At 37.4% G+C, this 16,458-nt stretch overlaps 1 protein-coding gene across 6 annotated transcripts in view; it reads right to left on the minus strand.

Moving 5' to 3' along the window:
- LOC127426893 (RNA binding protein fox-1 homolog 3-like) overlaps window positions 1-16,458 on the minus strand; it is a 630,672-nt gene that overhangs the window by 278,521 nt on the left and 335,693 nt on the right. The gene's annotated exons all lie outside the window — the stretch shown is intronic.

The following is a 16,458-nucleotide window of genomic DNA, read 5'->3' on the forward strand; positions in this document are numbered from 1 at the left end:
TCTCAGCCGGCAAGTAATCAATGACTTAACAACTCACCCTCAGCTCGTTTTATGAGCCTGATTCACCCCCCCATCTTCTCTAGTGCCCCTGAGACCCCCATCCCCTCCTCCAGAGTCCTCTCCACCTACAATATAATGTGTCTCTGCTCCGTTGAAACCCCTCTCGATGTTACAATCACACAGATTACAGTCTCACTCTGAGCCGATCAATGGCCTCCCAGGAGTGGGCGACCAGCTAAATGAACATGTGCAGCTTCCTCTAACAGGCCTGGTCAATAGGCCTCCCATCCACAATGGAGGCCTCTTCCTCATCCAGCTCTGCCAGTGACAACAGGAACTGGCCAGTAGCCTTCCCTTCCTGATGGCCAAAAGCGTTTCTTTTTTTATAAGTTAAAACTTAAACTAGTTATAGCATAAATGGGCAATAAGTTACAATTTACACACTACTACACATTTTATTGTTGCACAACTTAGGTGAAACGTAACCCTTCACATCTGACCAGGAGTAACGTTTGGAATAAAAATGCAAACTGATTTACATTTACATTTACATTTTTATGCATTAAAAAAAACGCTTTCCAGCATGAAACCTATGTAAATGGTGCACTTTCCGGTGTGTGTCGTCCAGTGTCACTGGCATGCAAAGTTACAAAATACACATACAAAATATACAGTATATAGAATAATAAAATTAATAAATGTCATTACTATTTATTTATGGCCCATTATAATTTTTCGACACAGGTCCTGGACATTTTTATTCATAAGTTTAAATTTATTTTTGTAATTAAATGTACTTTTTTACACATAGTATTTCAATGGAAATGTAATTTATTACCACTGACAGTTACACAAGTCCCAAAAAATTTTTGAACATCAACCATAAGAAGATAAAACTGGAATGCACGTCTTTTCACAAATCGTGGAATTGTGCAATGATGGAGTGCAATGGAATGGAGCAGATTCTTGAGAGTTTTCAAAAGTTGTATTATTTTCAACATGACATGCCGTCTTAAAAACACAATGCTCCTGGCGGAAAACTTAAAACAACAGATCGAGTGAGACGTGACACAACGGCCAAAGACATCCATCTGAATGTGTGTGGCTCCAGCGACAGTTTTTTAAAAAGGGAAGGTATTTAAAAACACTACACTAGGGCTTTAATGTGCTACCATCCTAACTGTCTATGAGCTAAAGAAAGCATGCTGCCTACAAGCTAATTACAGCACTGCAGCTAAAAAACATCAAAAAGTAATAAAATATATTAGAGACAATATAGTTAAACTAGTCAACCTTGCTAATCGAACATCATGACCTATCCCTATGGCTAATATGGGGCATTTTTCTCTTGTGGAGTGGTCACCCTGGAGGCAGGATTACAGTCCACATGTAGCCACCACCTATGAGTTCAAATGTCTTTATGGTGCCAAACTGTAAAGAGGACAATTTAACAAATGTCAGATGGAACCTATTGCCTCTATCAATCTCTCTCTCTCTCTCTCTCTCTCTCTCTCTCTCTCTCTCTCTCTCTCACACACACACACACACACGCACACACACACACACACACACACACACACACACACACCCTCTCTGTCATCAAGGCCTATCTCACTTTCGCCTCTTCTCCTGAGCAATGGCCCAGCAAATTTCCTGGTTCACTTCACTGAAATGTGACAAATTCGGTGTGACACGGAGGGAGTCCGAGCTCCTCAGTCTCGCTCACAGTGCCAGAGAGTGCAAGCGGGCCATCTTTCCACTCATGGACACCTCTCAATATCAGTGTGAGGCACAATAAACCTGTGTGTGTGAACACATGGTGTCAGCAAATGGTTGAGCAACTAAGCAGAACTTCAGTAGTGAGGTACAATATCTACCCATCACTCAACTCTCATTGGCCACGTACACACTGCAACGTTTTGGAAGTGACAGTGGCATTTAAATGTGGGAGTAAATCTGCTTAATTACTTTTCCAGGTGTGTATGCAATACAGGAGTCACTCCCGTAACTGCAACTGACACAGTGATAACCAAAGCAATGCTTTGCTCTATCGAGACTGTAAAAAATAAACATGGATGGCAATAGTTTAAAGGTGCACTCAGTAATTTGTTACTTATTTTAAAAGTTTTAATTTTACAGAAATGAAGTGTAACTTTGAAACCTATGTGTAAAATCATGACTACTCACATTAGGTGAAGACTTCAATCATATAGGTAAGCTTACTGAAGCTGTTTTTGCCCCTCTTGGGGGCAGCCATGTTAGGATCACATGACCAGCCAATACAACTCCTGTTATTAAGTCCTGTTATTAGACACTTTCAATCATGGATTAAATTATTCACTGCTGTGAATAGTGACTTTCTACAGTGGCATCGGTAACTGAAAACTGTTGCATTTGAATGATGCGTCATCCACACCACTAGGGGTCAGCATAAGCCCAAGACAAAATAAACACAAAAGTAATGAGGGCACCTTTAACATGCTATTTCTGATAAAGTACTATTCGCCACCGGAAACAATTTTTAGAAAACCACAATCGACATACGTGGCATGTATTTGTTTATATTGTTTAAGATTCTGCAGTTAAAATAATAATAATAATAATAATAATCATAATAATAATAATAATAATAATAATATATATATATATATATATATATATATATATATATATATATATATATATATATAAGCAAACCAAATCATGAATAAAGTGAAAAAATAAAATATGGCAGCTATGCCGTTAACATTAAACCTCATTGCGTCAAAGTTATTGTATCGCTTCAGAAGACCCCTAATACAGGGCTGGTGATTTTCAAATACCGAAGCTCAACACTCAAAGTGGAATAAATAAAAATGTTGTTCACTGCCAGAATTTTTTGGGAGTGACTTAAGTTGTAGAATTTAGTTATAACTCTCATAAATAACAAACAATCGGTGTGTACAGAACGGGATTAAATGAATATTTCGGGTTTAACACAAGTTAAGCATTTGTGGCATAATGCTGATTACAACAAAAAGTTATTTAGACTTGTCTCTCCTTTTCTTTTAAAAAAGCAAAAATCAAGGTTACAGTGAGTTACTTATAATGGAAGTGAGGTTATTGGAGGGTTTAAAGGCAGAAATGTGAAGCTTAAAATTTTATAAAAACTCACATATTATTTGAGCTGTAAAGTTGTTTGATTTGTCATATTTACAGTCATTTTAGGATTTCAGGGTTTGTTGGCTATAACTTTACACAGAAAAGGTTAGTAAGTGATTTTATCACACTAAATCATGTTTACACACATACTGTTTATGTCATGTGGCTAAACTTTTGAAAAAGTGAAGATTTTAATGTTCAAATATTGGCCCCCATTCACTTACATTGTAAATGCCTCAGTATAACCCAATTCAAAAAAAATAAAAAAATTTTTTACGAGGGGCAAGTCAAAATTAATTTGTGTGGTAATCAATATTTTGCACACACACACAAAAAAAAAAGCTGTCGATTTAGCTGAACTGGTATTGAAACCGGAATATTCCTTTAACTGTGCTTTTTGTTTAGAGCTGCGAGACGCCAAAACTTTATGGTTATCACTATGTCCATCATCACAATTCTGTTGAATTCACCACTATATTGAGTACACACACAGAACAATATTTTAGGGTATTCACTCTTGCATGCATGCGTTTGTCGCTCCTTTTTGGCTACATTCCAAATTATTTTTTTCAGAAGTTATGTCAAAATATGGACAATCGGCACAAAATCTTTCCACTTAAATAATTTGTTTCAGCTCAATTTGAATTTTGAAAATCTTCAGGGTAAAAATGATTGGTCTCATAATTAGTTGATTTAACCTTAAAGAATGAGACTTTAAAAGTTCAGAGTCTGACATGCCGGTACAGTGCTTGCAGTGGACAAGAAAAATGAGCTGTGATCCATTTTAATGTCCTACTCTGTAAAAGGTTTTAAAATGACCTCCAATCACTAACGACAATGAGAACACACTGAGCTCTGGTTAAAGGTGTGAGCCAAAGATAGGAATTAGCTCATTAAATATTTAATTTCTGAATTTTTCAAGTGACTTGTCTCCCCTTAAATCTTTAATGAAGATTAAACATTTCTAACAAAGACTAATCAACAGCCCATAAGATAACAATCACAAAGGAAAAGAGGTGTAATTGCTTCATGGCTCTATCATAGTCTCTTTAACGCATGCACACACACACACACACACACACACACACACACACACACACATTTTGGTGCAGCTATCATTATGAGGACTCTCCATAGACATAATGATTTTTATACTGTACAAACTATATATTCTATCCCCTAACCCTACCCCTAAACCTAACCCTCACAAAAGAACTTTCTGCATTTTTACATTTTCAATAAAACATCGTTTAGTATGTTTTTTTTTTAAGCAATTTGAATTATGTGGACACTAGAAATGTCCTCATAAACTACATTTATAACATAATACCCTTGTAATGACCAGTTTGTAACCTAAAAAAAAAAGTCCTCGTAAACCACTTAAACCTGCCCACACACCCACACACAAGCGCACGGATGCACACACATAACACAAACAAATTGTCAGCAAATTGTAGAGAGAGGGTGTAAAGCAGTTCAAATTTGTGAACATATTTGAAACATTGACTGTAAGTGCATACTGAGAAAACTTTCCTCATTACCGCAGCATTGCTATATTTGGTATTCTTAGCCAGGTACAGTTGAAAAATGTTTGGAAATACCAAATGGAAGAAGAAAAAGAGGAAAATCTGTCCATTTTGAGATGCACTAGGCATAAATGAAGGTGACATGTGAGGAAATGGAAATCTGCTCAATTATTTGTGTCTTCTAGAGTGTGTGACAGACCATGTATGTTAATGTTCTCCTCAGTCTTCAATCAGACGTAGATTGAGAAACTGATAAAAATCTCAATATTAGTTGAGAATATTGCTAAACAGGGAGCGAGACAGGGAGTGACAAAGGGAGAAAGAGAGCTTGACATACAATTTCAGTATCAGGTAATCACAAGGTTTGGGTCACATTTTGAAACCGTTCTACACTTTGCTTTTTGCAATTTTACAATTTTACAAAGTATCCACGCACTTATTATGACTTGTTAGGGGTAAAATGTAGTTGCTTGCATATGGAAGATTGAATCTTCTTCCTTCTCATGAATTTTGCATTACGAGAAAGACTATTAACCACTTAACCACACCATTTTCTCTCCATTCCATCAGATTATATTTCCAGTCCGCTAATATTGTAGATGGTGTGAGCTGCCTTGATCAAATTTAGCTGACAAAAAAAAAAAAAAATCATGCGTCACTTCATGTCATGTAGAAGAGATAGTTTACCCCAAAATGTAAAATTCTATCAGCATTTCCTCACCTGTACTGTATGTATTGTTCTACCGTGGTACACACAAGGAGAAACACTGAAGACTGCACTAGCCATTCTTTCCATGCAACTACAATATTTCTCTACAAAGCTGTCATGCGACTTCAGAAGATTTGGAAGATAGTGTACAGATCATATGGATCACTTTTATGATACTTTTATGGTGCTTCTATGTCATTTTTGAAGCTTGAATGCTTCAGAATATATCCTTTTTTGTTCCGCTGAAGATTTAAATTCATACAGGTTTGGAACGACATGAGGGTGAGTAAATAATTGCAGAATTTTCTTTTTTGGGGGACTTATTCTTTAAATGATTAATTTGAATTTCAAAATGCACTTCTGAATTAGCTTGAATGTGCATTGTATAATTCAGCAAAGCAAATGACAAAAAATAATTCTTGTCTTGTACGTCATATTTAAATCACAACAGCCAATGCTCATCATATGCGCAAACTCCTCATACAAGCACAACATTGCAAGGGTGTGTGCAAACACGCACACACATATACAGTGTATACAGTATATACACACACGCATAATTGCAAGAGGCTCAGGGAAAGAGCTGACTTAACCATTTTTCTCCATTTCACAAAAGTAGCTGCGCTGGTGTCAACATGATGAATGGGGGAATGTGGAGAGAGGGTGCACACTTTCTGTAGGGTAGATGACTCCTCCTCAGTGCCCATGCCCAGCGCAATATACAAGTGAAGGGCTGAGGAACAGCGTTATAATAAGCCTTAACATGTGTTTTCACAATGCGACATCAAAAGCCTCTCGCATGTACAAATATTCCGCAAACAGTCTCTGCTCTCAGACAGTTATCATGCAATCCACTACATGCATCGCTGGCTGCGCAGTCCCCACATACATAAATATGCCACACATCTCTTCTTGTGCCGACACGTGCGAAAATGGAAGGCAAGCTTTTAATTGTTTAGCGATGAAGTTATCACAGCAGCAACAGTGCTGAGAGAATGAAGCGGGTTACAAAATTAGAACCACTGACTGCAGCACTATCCAGGGCCGTAAGCTGGCACACTGTAGAGTTTGGAGAGTAGCACTCTCACCCTCTTTCTTACAAATCCTTTCCTTAGCCAGCCACCCTGTTTTTTCAACTAATTTACTAATTTATATTTAGCTGAGGCTTTATTCTTAAATGCATTATGATGCTTTTATTACAGGGACAGTCCACCTTGACCAACCTGCCCTGCTGAAAAACCTCCTAAACCAGCCAAAGGTGGTTTTCTGGTCTTAGCTGGTTTTAGCTGGTGTACCTGGTCTCTCAGCCCGGCAAAGCTGGTGTTTTTCTGGTCAACCAGCTGGACTCCCAGCCAGCCCCGCAGGAAAAAAAAAAACTAACTTAAACCAGTCCAAGCTATTATAATTAAAGTTCGCACAATAGTTCATGGAATAATGGAGAGTTTAGCGACCATCCTAGATCTCTGCCCAATAAGCTACAACACCCCTTTCTCTATAAGGAAAGGTCTGTAGTTTCAGTGCAGCCTTTGTGTGCAAAGTCACACCTCTCACTCACCAATCAGAGATGCTGAAATTGATTCACACAGGCAACTTCATAAGTTCATGGGCATCCTATAAGGCCATCTGTGGTGGAGCTTCATGGTAATACTGGAAGCAAATACCACCCCCTCCCCACTACCAGGGTCCCTCTCTCCTCTCTCCACTTTCCACATTCTATTTTACGACTCCATTTTTGCAGCGACCATTAAATGGGTGAGAGGAGGATTAACGACCAGCCCCAACATTTTACAGTGTTTGATTGAAACGATGCATGACACTGAGGGAATGTCGACTCGTAGACAAAGTGGAGAGAAAGCGATATGAAAATGTCAGCAACTCAGTGGAGGAAAAGCAAAACAAAACTGTAAACTCAGAAACTTTTGTGTCTAAAACACCTCAGTTTGTAATTTCCTTTCATCTGGATCAGTGCCGTGTGTTTACTTGTGTGTTGCAGACTACAAGTGTCTCTGGAGAGCCCATTGTTTGGGGTGTCAAAATTTTCTGAAGGCTGGATGGTGTGGGAGAGAGGATAGATAAATATTTGGTACCACCTGCTGGACAGTAGATGTCACTCTGGAGAAAAATGAAGTGAAAATGAAGAACAGATTACAGTGCGGCTACTCCTCATCCAACAGAAGGCTACCACAGCACACTTTTTCTCTCCCAGACCAAGTAGGAAGAATTAGGTGTGTAAAACCAGTCTATAATTCTCACCCCGGGACTGTTAATTTTTTTTTTAAAGAACACTTTCAGTTGTAATTTTCAGGCTTCTGTCAGATCTATGTGTAAAGTTGGATTAATGCAAAGCACAATATGGGAAACTTAAATGTAGTTTATTACCTAAACTGATTTGCAACTATGTAACTTATAAACACTGGAAGACAGATTTATGCAAATCCGCCATAATGCTATAAAAAGAAAGCAGTATTAAATTAAAAAAGAGAAAAGAAAATGCAGCACTTAAAGACGATCAATATTTATTTCTGTAAGACATAACTGCTGATGCAGACTGCACGCCAATGTTGCGCTATCAACCAGTGGGGAACCATATCAATTTAAGCATTTAAAGCAATGACATGAATCACCTCTATTCATTATATGATGCGTCCATGAATCGAAGATTCAAAAATTAATCTGAGGAGCCGAGCGGGGCGAGGTGGAAACATATGAGCTGAAATGCTCAAATCAATAACGGCATTATTCTTTTATAGCCTGTAGACAGTGATGCATACAAAGGCAGGAATGGGCCTCTCTGATCAACCAAGAAGCTCATCAGAAGTTCAGAGCTCTTTTTTAGAGGACAAGTCTGTTTAAAGTTTTCAGTTTATGTCTGTATAATTAGGGGTTGCACTGACTACTCGATTAATCGACTAGCCGATTAATTCTGTCAGTAGCTGACATGTTAGTCCTGCGTCGACTAGTCGTGGATCTGTCCACAAACTGTGTCCCAGCTTTTCATTATCACAAAATAAAAAATCAGGTGAACAGTGACACGAAGCTCACATTCATGGCTATTTACCAAATGAATGCTTACTAACCAAATAAATAAATAATTGGACATGAAATATTGATGTTAGTTGAAATTATTTTACTAGTTTGCTTGTAGAACCCACAGAGTGATCTGAGAGATGAGCATAGGTATGTGGGAAGTATAAAGTGCCCAGACGAGCAATCAGTTAAATAGCGTTGCTATAGACAATGGTCATTATTCCAAAATATTTCACAGCTTAATGCTAAGATAGACCAATCCGAATCAAGAATTCCAGAGAGTCCTGTAATAATAGAACTTAACAACGCCCATCCACTTTTTCAGACATCTTGGTTCTAAAAGTGTTATTCGCTGCTGATCTCATTTGCTATAGTTTGTTCGCAGAGATTCTCTAATAAGTGGATTTTCCTCTTCAGGATTCACAGGTAGTGTAGCTCTTCACCAGAAATTTGAAAAAAGTGAAGTTAAAAAGTTACGTTTAAAATAAGTCAAACTGATGGCTGCAACAGAAGCATATACCATTGTTTAACAAACTCTGAGCTCACAGTTGGTCTGTCTTTAACTGTATAGAAATTATCGGTAAAAATTATTTAGCCTTTATAGGAAACGAATTGGACTTTTACTTCCAGAACCCAACTGTTGTTCCCTACTGCAAACATATTTGGAACTAAGCAAAAGTAAAAAATAAGTGAAACCAGAGGGTTTTACATTCAAAAAGCACATTATAAGGAAACCATGCTGGAGCTATGGACATCTGAGATAATTTGGAGTGTTCACATACATGCCAAAATCTTGATTCTGCCAAAAATCCATTGAAACTTTATTTCTCAGGAAAATTCCAACTGGAAGAAGAAAAAAACTGTTTCAGTACATATTTTGCAATAGTGTGGACATTACCACCACTCTGCCTGAAGGGAGCTTCAAGAGCAATGTGTTTAGCAGCAAAAGCATTAGGTCCAATTCAGTAATGGAACATAATTCAGCTGTAACTAGGGTTAAAAATTACTTCCTGGCCAGTTAATACACCATTTCTCCAAACGTTCCCACTGAATTCTCATCATGCTCATTCCCTGCTTCAGCTAGTCCTACTTTTCAGCCATTTTAATTGTAATGAGCCCATTGTACGCAGTATTGGGCGAGATGAAAGGCTCATTATCCTCATAAACAACACCCAGTTCCTCCATTGAGAGGCCTCAAATCAGTGTGATGAGTACTCTCACCCTCAGCACTCTCCAAACACTCAGGCATTGCAGATTTAATAATGCAACACTTCTATGTGATTATCATTACATTTTTTTTTTTTTTCTGTTAATTTTTTATGAGGAACTAGTGGAGAAACATCTCTAAGAGTGGAGAGAAAATTAACTAAAAGGAAACACATAGCTTAGACTAATCCTATTACTGTGACAGGTTGTGAAAGTAGAAAAAGCCCAGCACATTTCTGCAAGAAACAGCGCGAATCACTTGCTTTAGGCTAAAACTACAGGTGGGTTTTACCTCCATACTTATCTTTATACATTTATTAAAGTGATAATTCCACCATAAAAAAATAAATCTAAAAAAAGTCATCTTTTGCTCATTCTCACGTTGTTCCAAACCTGTTTGACTTTCTTTCTTCTGTGGAACACAAAAGGATATTTTAGGCAGAATGGCAGCCTTGTTCAACCTTCACTTTCATAGTATGGGTAAAGAAAAAGATGCTTTGAAAGTAAATGGGGACTGAGACTAACACTGCCTAAAATCTCATTTTGTGTTCCATTGAAGAAAGTAAGCCATATGGGTTTGGAACAACAGCAGGGTGAATAAATAAAGACAATTTTTGGTGGGAACTAGGGCTTTAATATCATGATACTGAATATTGGCATTGGGAAATGAAATTTCTTTAATATTGAGTAATCCTGGCTATAACGCTGCGGCTACTACCAAAATGATCACGGACTATAATGTATCATAGGCTACTTATCATGGTATGTCAACCACATCGCAATCATTTCTCATCAGTATGACAGGGAATAGCATGCAAGCTAAGATTAACTCAGCTTGCACCTCCTCGCAGTGACTGACAGAGAAACATCTTTCAGTGTCATGTCACCATTCTTCAAAGAACTCCCAGCCCTGTCCTACAAGCATTTTAAAACATCAAAACTATCTAATTAAAGGCGTGTCATTGCAATTCTGATGTGATTCCTGTGATTTGGCCAGAGGGGCTCCTGATGAGAGCTGATACAAGCCAAACAGTCCCGGGTGTAATTACGATTAGAAAGCCCTCATTTGAAGAGCACTAGTAAGGGTGAGCATGAGAGAAAAGCCTCTTTATATTCAAAGAGTTGCAGAGATTGCCCTCAATAGTGTTTACAATGGCATATATCAGCAAGGCATATAAAACAGCATATGAGTGGAGGATACTACATTAAAGGAACAGCACACCCAAAAATTAAAACTGTCACCAAAACCTGCATGACTTTCTTTCTTCTGTGGAACACAAAAGGAGATTTTAGGCAAAATGTTAGCCTCAGTCACCACATCCAAGTGTCTGATATTCTGGTCCCAAGATATGGCTTCGGTGCCTCCTTCAATGTTAATCCAGGGGACTTTTCTTCCAGTTTTATCATCCGCCATTTGAAAACTGTAATTCCAATTGCTTAGAAACATCAGATCACACCTCTCTTCAATATACAGTACGATTTGAGATATCATTTATGTCTATAGTACAAATGATGTGGGACAATTTGCGCACCAGATTTTAATACTAGGTTTAGGGTTTTTGAAAAATCCAGACCCTAAGAATGGGCAACAGTAATAGTGATGCATGCCTTAGCAAGCACGACTAAGAAGGGCAGATACTGAGTTAGCACTCTAGGTGGCTTTTCGTTTCCACTCAAGTTTTTGTATATTTCTCTTGGTTCTCATCATTTTAATGCATGAATTTTAATGGTCTGTCCTTTGAAGTCCCAAGTAAGGGTTTGTTTGGATTGTGAGTAACTCCAAATGTGTGTTTGCCTTAAAGTGCATATGCACACAACCTATCCACTGCAATTTAGCCCTAAAACAAACAGCTCAAACAGGCAGCAGTGGATACAGTGCATGCCTCTCTCCACCAAGGTAACCAAGTTAGGATTGAATGCTTTTCTGGCAATTAGATTTGCATTGACTGATCCGTAGAATCTGCAGACGTAAAGAAACAGAGCGGCCAGGCAGCCAGGTGCAATATTTGCTCTTTCACCCCTCGCTTTCCCAAAGTATCTGACCAGATCTGATTCTCTGCTCAGAAGGTAAGTCTGTTTGTGTCAGTCAAACTTGGACATTTTTTGGTACATTTTCTATTTGACCATCGAAGGCGAGTGATTTATGTGAACTGAAGGAAATACAGTGCACAAATTATGCTTTGCTAAGCAATTTAAGGAACACTATTTTAGAGAGAGAGAGAGAGAGAGAGAGAGAGAGAGAGAGAGAGAGAGAGAGAGAGAGAGAGAGAGAGAGGAGTGAGTGTCTGACCTTGAGTATCTTTGTTAGTCTTGGATCAGATGGTCAGTTTAATGCTGAGTTCAGAGCGTTTTCAGTTACAAAATACCAGTGCCAGACTCAAGCCATCTCTATCATTTCATCTTATTACTCAGTTGTCACAAGGGATTTCTCCTTTATTCTGTCCATTCTGTCAATGAAGCGTCGTCTTGTGAATGCAGAACTCAAAAATTGAGATGGCCCTTACGACTTCTTTACAGGAATGGTTCAACCTGAAATTTTGTATTATTTCATTATTTAATCACCCTCATGTTTCTCTAAGCTCCTATGACTTTCTTTCTGAAGTGCAATGCAAAATAAGATGTTAGGCAAAATGATCAGCCATTATTCACTTTCACTGGATGGAAATCAATTGACTGAGGCATTATGACAAAAGCTGGGTTACCCATTTTTGGGTCAAATATTCCTTTAAGCCATAAAGTCAACATGAAATCAAAATTGTCTGTAAATACCAAGATAATCTCACAACAACTCGTAATAATACGTAGATGGCAAAATTGTAAGGTATTGAATGACTACAATACATAGTCATACAAAAAATAATAAAAAAATATTTACCTAGAGACTAACCAACCAACAGAATTTCAAATAGATACAATACCAGCATAAAATTGTAGCTAGCCCTCTATCCAACACTTTACATTAAGAAAGGAAACATCTGTGAATAAAATTGGTTACTCATTCCACACTGATTTATGCAGTACAAAAGACTAATGTAATTTAAGTCAATAACACGTTATGCTTCCCTCGTCTCGTTCTAAACCCCAATGTCATCTTTCGTCCGTGGTACACAAATGTTTTTTCTTAATAACATAATGGATTAGCGCTTGGGTAAGGTGTAATACTTTATGACGAGCGTGATTCAGAGGTTGTATTTTACCCTCTAACATTACATTTTTACCCCACTTAAGGTTAGGTTTAGGTTTAGAGTTAGGGTTAAAACTAAGGAAAAATCGTAAGAACACTCCTTCAAACCCCAGTGTCTCTCTTTCTTCCATGGTACACAGTGATTCTTCTATTAAAATCATGGCAAGGTTTACCATTTAGGTAATAAATTAGACTTTATGGTTAGGTTTAGGTTTGGGGTTAACCTTCAAAAACATAACACTGTTCATTGGTTTATTTATTTTTCTACAGGAGCAAAAGAGTCATCTCGTTTTATTAATATGACTTGTTGTGAGACCAGGTTGTACTTGAACCCATTTGTACTTGTTCCTGAACTTATCTTTAATAATTTGCACTTGCTTTGAAACAACTTAATTGTTTCACTGTTACCTGGATAATGTTTGCCTATCAGTTCTTGATGGATAAAATATTCCACAGCCCTGCCCTATTTCCTTCAGAAATTGTATCTTTCAGAACAATTATAAAAAATATATATATACATTTTTTTAATTATTTATATTTATAATATATTAATAATAATTATTTAATGTGATCCACCACAATATTTGAGGAATTTTTGTAGGCATAATAAATTTGAGAAGGTTCCAAACTGGATACTCGTGTGTTTTTAGGCCTAATTTAACATCGAAATAAACTTGAAACCTTTTTTTGTGAAATTACTGTAATAAACAAAGCCCTATATTTGCCAGAATATATTTGCACTTTAAAAAAAGGAATAATGACAGCAATTCATCAAACATTTACTCAGCGGAAATACTACTGCAGAATAAATGATTTTGGCAGGATGATAAACTCAGTCGTGAGTGAGATTTGTAGATAATCAGACAAAATGGGCAAAAATTGCATGAATAATTTGTAGAACTGAGAGTCAGACAACCGCACTGTTATACAGCGTGCTCGGAGGGTTGGAGCATCACCATCTGCGGAGATGTGGCTGAATTTGACTAATGTCTCTCTCGCTGTGAACAATAAAGACAAATGTTACTTTAAATATGAAATACTTAAATCCAGCTTTCGATGACTCCAGGCAAATATAATTAATCACGCGGGGCCCACCTCGCTCAGCATGAGCATGCACAACCAGATGATGGCTTTCCCCAACTCAATCCATCACTCCCGCATCGTAAGAGTGGTCCCTTGTATGGGCTGAGAGCCTCCACGTAGAGGCCCCGCTAAGTGAAAGAGTTACAACAGCAGCACCTGATGCTGGTTGGTGCACGCAGAGCAGCTCAGCGCCCCACTTAGAATGTCATTCTGCTCATTTTAAAAGAGCGTTACGCCACAGAGCTCCTCGTTTGATGTATCGTTCCTCATCTTTACAATTTTGGGAATAACAGGTCTAACTTAGCAATTTGGCACCTGAAATCCCACTGCTTACCGTTTTAGCACATCATGTGTGGGGGTGATGTCATCTTGTGACAGCACTTCCTCCTCTCCTTATGGGCTATTTTTTGACAGTGCAATAAATATGAGAAAAGGGGTGATTTTTAAATATCCCATTTGCCTGAAAGAAAACCAAGAATCTCAATTATTTCAGCACTAAGGCTTGAGGTGACAGATTTCTGCCTTAAGATTTCCGCCTTATTTGTTGTCAGGAAGTAAGGGCCACTTCGAGCCCTCCGGATTCACGGGACAGGTGAAAAGGGCTTGGGCACAGCATGTATTAAGAACTATTTTTTTTTAATGCCTAAATATAAATGTTTACTGCATACCATATTGTGATGTCTGGCAGAAAATGTGGCTATTTCAAAGACAACATGGGGGCAAAAAAGGGAGAAAACGCTTTTGCTATTCGTGAGTAATATTTAATTAATGACTTTCATAAATAATGAATAGAGTGGATGTAATTGCAGATGTTTTTATGATGACAGGCTTGGCTTCACTGCGTTTTTATTTTTTTTTCTCCCTCTTTTCAATTACCGTCCAGAACAGGGGGAGACAGAGAGAAGGAATGGAGAGATAGAGAGAGAGAAAGAGAGAGCGGCTGGTGGAGGCAGAATTAAAGAGGCTTTTTGTCGCGTTTAATATCAATTCATTCTATGGACTGCTGACACAGGCAGTCCAGAGAGCCCAGGATTTATGGCTCCCTCTAATGGGCATGCTCAGAATCAAAGGCCTGTCGTCAGCACTACTTAAACCACTCCTCTCTCACTCCCTCACTCTGGCCCTATCCTCTCCACTCTACTTTTAAAGTCACACACCCTCATGTACAGCTCTAAAGGACACATGCACACAGAACCCATATTACTGACACAGTCATTTCAGTCCTATCAGAAAGATTTGCATTGCTAAGAAAGCTGACAGTATTTGCATGAGCTGATTCACAATAAAGTAGCATGTAATTTTAACAACCATTGCTTTTCGTTCTTTTTATCCATGTTACGTTATGATGTTACAACACAAAAAATGGCACTTTTATACTGTAAGCTGGTAGGCCTATTATTGTATCCAAATATAAACACAGATGGTCAGTCTTAGGCTAGTATAATTTAAATTGATATTTCTTTGTGATGTGAAGACATTTGTGATATTTTTAAATAATAATATTTAGATTTGTTTTTTTTTGTTTTTTTTTTACATTCTAAATCATTTATCAATGTGGTCACACACAGGTGATTGCTATCTAACAACTCTTTAGCACTTTATTTTACAGTACTGTTCTACATTTAAGTACTATACAGTATAATAACAACTACAATAATTCTAGGTACCTGCACTAGGAACCTATTTCTAGGAAACCCAACCCTAACCTTAACCCATATTAAGTACATGTAGTTACCTAATATTTCTCAGTACTTTCTTGGTTAAGTACACTGTAAGTATATTGAAAGTGCACATACCGTAAAATAAAGTGCAATCAACAACTCCATAGTTAGTTTGCACTTCCACCAGCCAACTGCACAGGTATGACCTAATTCAATTTTGATTGGTTTTCTCTGTTTTGTTACTTACTAATGTCATTATTTGACTGAAAAAAAGAATATACAGTATATATATATATATATATATATATATATATATATATATATATATATATATATATATATATACACAGTATATACCATATTGACCATTGCAACAAGGGATTATTAATAATAAGTGACAAAACAACTAGAAAAACCCACTAGTATACCCCAGATATACTGGAAACAATGATGACATTGAGACATACAACAGATGAGGATGGTATAGGATACATATAGTGAGAGACACTAGATGTAAATTGTGCAAAAATATTAAATCCACCTCAACAATTGAAGAGGGAGACTCTGACTTCAATCAAACCTTTGCTTGCACCACCTTTCATTCCTGCAACCACATTTACAGCAGAAAATTCCTTCTTCTACCTCATGGGTGATTTCATTAATATTTGTAGGTATTTATACATAAAGTACATATGTTCATTTTTATATGCTTGGATAGATAGTGAAATGTACACCGAAAACTTTTTGTATGGCTGAACATAATTGTTATCAAAGCTCAGCAAGTAACAAATATAAGTGAAACACTGTCAATGTTACAATGTACTGATTTACTGATTTGTGTGTGTGTGTGCGGTCACAATGATTATGGCCATTCTTGAATGAAACCACTATACATGTCAAAGTAGGTAAATATATTATCTG

This window comes from Myxocyprinus asiaticus, chromosome 36, assembly GCF_019703515.2.
Source record: "Myxocyprinus asiaticus isolate MX2 ecotype Aquarium Trade chromosome 36, UBuf_Myxa_2, whole genome shotgun sequence".
In the NCBI taxonomy this organism is placed as follows: Eukaryota; Metazoa; Chordata; class Actinopteri; order Cypriniformes; family Catostomidae; genus Myxocyprinus; species Myxocyprinus asiaticus.